This window comes from Bos indicus x Bos taurus, chromosome 11, assembly GCF_003369695.1.
Source record: "Bos indicus x Bos taurus breed Angus x Brahman F1 hybrid chromosome 11, Bos_hybrid_MaternalHap_v2.0, whole genome shotgun sequence".
Lineage (NCBI taxonomy): Eukaryota > Metazoa > Chordata > Mammalia > Artiodactyla > Bovidae > Bos > Bos indicus x Bos taurus.
The window spans coordinates 44,925,033-44,930,444 of record NC_040086.1 but is presented as its reverse complement, the minus strand read 5'-3'; positions in this window follow the sequence as shown (position 1 = coordinate 44,930,444).

Genomic DNA, 5,412 nt, shown 5'->3' with positions numbered 1-5,412 from the left:
CATTTTTAAGGAGTCAAGGCCAGTTATTTCTTAAACAGTTCCTCATTTTTTTTTTAAGTTTAGGTTCATGGTAAACGCTTTGGGCAAGAATGTTACACTGGCAATGATGTGTCATGTCTGGACATCTATAGCAGCTGTCCCTTCTTAGTGGAATTCAGGAGAATGCCTTGGTTGTGGGGGTAGTTATCTGTCAGACCTTTCCAGTACAAAGGTACCTTTTACATTTGTAACCAATGAACAATTTTTGTAATTAATAAGTAATAAAAGTGAATACTCTGTTCCCCACAATAATGGAACAGAGTTTACATGCTAAGAATTTATGGAGGAGGTTTCTGATTTCCAGTGACCACTGTTGGCTGTGTCTACCCTGAGTTGTCTAGTGGGAAAAGTCTAGGGGAACTTCATTCTCAAGTTCATGGTGTCAACACAGCAAGTATGTGGGATTAGGGAGTATTTCTTAGTCTCTATCAGTAGTGTAATTACATAGAAATTTGAAGACTTGACAGAGTGTAATAAATACCGGAAACTCCTTCTACACACTCTGTTTGTATTTAAAATAGATTTGTATTCAGTTGCTTCATTCGTGTCCGACTGTTTGCAACCCCATGGACTGAAGCCTAGCAGGCTTCTCTCCATGAGATTTTTCAGGCAAGAATACTTGAATGAGTTGCCATTTCCAGCCAGGGATCAAGCCTGCGTTTCCTGTGTCTCCTGCATTGCAGGTGGATTCTTTACCACTGAGCCACCAGGAAAGCTCTCGTACCTAATCCTGTAGTTTGGTGCCAGGAGAGAGGAGCTGGATGACACAGAATGCCCATGGAAAACATCTGTGCTCTTGGACTTGGTGAAACCATTGTTTGTGCCAAGAAGAGTGTGTCTGAATAAAATATAAGTTGAGAAGAAGTTTAGAAATAAAAGTTTACATTTTGAGAGGACTTTTGTGCCTAACCACTGAATATACTTTCAGAATGTCATTCAATCTATCTTTCAAAGACATGAAAGTGGTGATGTATGACTTACATTGTTTCCTTTGAGGACTGGAGAAAATTGGAGCACAGAACTGTGACTCACTCTGAATCCATCCACATCATTGCAGGGGTGGGGGCACGTCTATGCTTTCCTGCTCATTTCTTTAACATTAATGAAAAGCAGATTGATTTTTTCATTTTAGGATGCAATGAGATAAATGAAAGGGGAGGTCAGTTGAGTTTTTCTTGCTTGAAAATTGCACAGTCATATCTGAGACACCTTCCTCATTCTAAACCAACCTGGAGTAGTAAGAATAATTTAGACAAAGAGTATGAATGAATGCTGAGCAGTGGAGAACAAAGAAATTAAGAAACCACTCAGAAATAGCTCAAGGATTTAGTTCAGAGGCAAGGCTAGGAATTTAGAATCTTATTATCCTGGTTTTGAATGGGATTTCAAAACACTAATTAGTGCCCTAACTCTTCTCTGAAGCAGATCATTTCACTCAAAGGCCAGTTAAGAAGTTAGAACTTAAAAGAGTAATTCTCTGAGCGGCTCTGTTGCTTGTCTTCCCTGAATCACTCAGGACTTAATGATGGGGAAAACCAGGGGTGGAATAAAGCTGTGGACTGTGTGGGAGAGACAGGGAGTCCCAGGGCTGTGGGTAACATCAGGCCCACTGCTCAGAGCAGGTCCAGAGGCTCTGGGAGCCAGGGGTGGAGCAGAATGTGCACTTGGGTGGCTGCAGGCTCTGCCCGCTGAGTTAAACAAACAAATGACTCAGGCTCTATGGCCAAATGTGGGACCATCAGCTCCAGCTGTCAGACCTTCCTACCAGGGTCAGGCTCAGCCCTCCTTCCTGCCTGCTCTGAGGGACTACCCACTGTTGCTGCCTTCTCAGCATGTGCCCGTCTGCAATGAGGACTCTGTTTTAGGGCTGAAAACCATTTTTCCCCATGAACTTAGCCCCAAGTCACACTTGTATCAGATGCACTGTGAATCCCCTCTACACCCATCTTCAGTACTTTGGGTTTCATGCATATATAACCTCGCACAAATAGCTTCAAGTTCATGGCCAAAAGCTGACATCAGCCCCAAGAGGAACGCTGATCAGAAGCTATTCAGCTGGCTCAGTTTCTCACTGACTGAGACCATCTTTCTGATGTGGAGCCCCAAGCTTTCTCACTGTGCTGCCTGGGATCAAACCATTTCCTCGGCTGGGTCTACTTGTGCCCTCAGTTGAGGTTGAAGCCCTGAGAGTCACATCTACCCTTCTGCAGAAACTGGTCAGCTGGATAACATTGGACTATAGACTGAGGAATTCAGAAGAGGGTCTGGAATCAGTAGTCAGTACAACGTTTTATGGGGTTTTAGAGGCTTCTGATGACAAGCCATAAACTAAAATAGATAAACCTCTCAGAAAGTAAGGAGTCATTTTGACATCTGAAATAATTTAAGTTTCTGTTACATTTTCAGAGCACAAATCATCCACCAGCCTTAGATTTTAGCTGTTTCCCTGGTTGTCTAATTTGTTTTTAATTTCATTAGAGTATGGCTGATTTACAATGTTGTGCTAATAGAGGAGAATGAGAGCACTGTGGACCTTCAGAGTTACTTGCCAACAACAATAAGACGTGGACCAGGGACTTGGGAATCAGCAAGATCTGTTCTAAGCACCTTGGTGCCGAGTGTTTCCTGGGATCACAACAGCTAACATCTTTATCAAGATCCAGTGATTTTGTTTGGAGTAAATTAATCTGTACTTCTTTGCATGAAACACATGTGGTTCCCTCCTTACAACTAAAAATGATTTCAATTTCTGTCCACTGGGCAGGGTTCCCTGTCTGGGTTTCAGGAGTGGACTTGAAGAAGGACCAAAGACCCCTGATACATCACTGTTTTGACCACAAAAGGACTGAAGGACACAGCATTAAAAGAAGAGAGGAGGGAAGAGCAATAACAAAAAGTAGGTGAGCATTCCAAACAGAAACAAGACAGGAAAAGGAGCAAACAGGTTTTCCTAAGTAATAATTTTTCTTAAAGTTTTTAGTTTCTATATTACAAGTTTCCATTGAGTGTCCTGAATAAAAATGGGAAGGAAAAAGGAAACCTCTTGTGGCAATTAGCTAAGTGCCCCAGAGCCCTGGTCTCCCCCTCTCTTCTTCGCGGCAGTCTTTTATTTCTGATGGGGGCCCTGAGGTTCCTGGGAGGCAGACTCCACTCCCAGCCCCAGGGCTAGGGTCTATAGTCTCTTTTATCTCCCTGGCTACAGAGATTGGTTCAAAAGTGGACTGGCTACTTATGAAACCTCAATTAATGGCTTCAGATTTTCTGGGAATGCAGAGACAAACCATTTTAATAGGAATTCTGGAACCAAAATAGGAGCTGGGAGTTGATGGCAGTCAACGTCTCTGTTATTGGAACACGTTAATTGCTTTATTGTTCAAGCTCATTTGAGCTTGGGTTTGTTTCTCTCTGTGAATGAGAATTACTTATAATCGAATCAGAGTAAAAGAAATCTCATCAGGAGATTTCAGAATAACAAGGATGAAGCTATAGTTCTAAAGTCTTCTTGCAAGAAAAAATAAAGCACATCATCTACAAGGAAATGATAACCAGACAGGCCGTCAGTCTATCATCAAAATTTCAAGGTGGTAAAATCATGGAAAAATATCTCCCAAATTTCAAGGGAAAATTATTTTTATCTTAGAACTTTACAGAGTGAAACTTTTCTGAAGTGTGAAGTCACGACATCGTTAAATCTACATTTTTTTTTGTTGAGTTTGCCTCCCACATACTCTTTCTTAAGAAGAAGCTTAAAGATACGCTTTTGGAGAAATGAGGGGCTCCAACAAGGGAGGGGAAGACGTGGACTGTAGCCTGCTTCTGGTCAGTCCAGCCAGGAATGAAGGGACACCCTGGAACCGCAGCTGTGCACCAGCCAAGGGGCAATAGGTGTGAGGGGGGAGGGGGCACCCAGGGAGGACACCTCCACCTGTGGGAAAAGATGACCCTAAGGGGCAGACTGGGAAATAAAAGGTACCTAGAAAAAAAGTTGAAGAAGTCGGACAGTTATTTACTACAGAGAAGAAGAAAACGCTGTATAAAAATTTCATAGCTCATAGTCATGATCAGTGATTATAGTGTGAATCTGGATTATTGCTCAGTTATCAAAAGATGCCTACCTCCACTGGGAGAATATGGCTCGGCTTTTGAAGAGCTCCATCCACATCATGACGGAGTGAATGCACCCCTTACTGTGTGTGTGTGCTCAGGCGCTCAGTCGTGCCAGACTCTTTGTAACCCCATGAACTGTAGCCCACCAGGCTTCTTTGTCCATGGGAATTCTCCAACCAAGAATACCGGAGTGGGTTGCCATGCCCTCCTCCAGGGAATCTTCCCGACCCAGGGATCGAATCAGTGTTTCCTGCATGAGCAGGCAGATTGTTTAGCATCTGACCCACCAAGGAAGCCTTTTATTATGTGTAACTCATGGATAATTATGAATAATTAACAGATGTTTAGTGAGCAGTTAGGCATTTTATTTTTGTGGTTTTCTTATATTGGGGAACACATGATTTTTCAGGTTTCAAACATAAGCACTTGAAAATCCCCTAGATCCTAAGTAAGTGCCTATGGTGACTAACAGAACACACTGGGAGTGGTCTTAGGACCACTCATTAATTCACATTGACTGAGCAGTAACTGTAGGCAAAATAATATTCTAAACAATGTGAAGTGTTAAATTATAAATGAGTAAAAGATACAGTGTCTGACTTCAAAGATTATAATCTATGAACAAAAATAAAACTTATTCACGGAGCAAAAATAAATAAGCATATTAAATCAAGGTGAAGATAAATTATTCAGAATCACTGAAGGTTGATAATAAAGAGGAAATAAAAATGGGTTGGAAATATACAGATTTCTTACAGGTTTTTTCCCTAAGCCAAATATTAAAGAATTCATTTATTTTATAACTCTGAAAAAGTCATTTAAATCCCCCTGACCCCACTTTCCTTATCTGAAAATGAGAAAATTAAGCTAAACCTTTCCTTCCTGCTGTAAAACTTGATATTATGATTCTGACAGAATTTCCCATCAGGCAAAAATAACATTTCAAGGAAAACAGGGGTTTTCTTTTATCAAAACAAGGAGATAGTTCTTCTGTCACCCATATTCAGATCTCTAGAGATTATTCCAGATGAAAAATTCCATATGGCAGTTGTAGAAAGTAATGCATTTGACAAAGAGCCCCCAGAGCAACTGAAGGTCAGGAAGGGCTTACTGCTAACTCACACCACACTCAACAGACAGATTAATCTTCCTACAAGATGCTTTGGGCATAACGGACCTTGCCCGAAACACTTTAATAGCTTTCCCCAGCACACAGGATCCAGACCTACAGGAACACATTTCAAACTGCCTTAAACATATGTACCA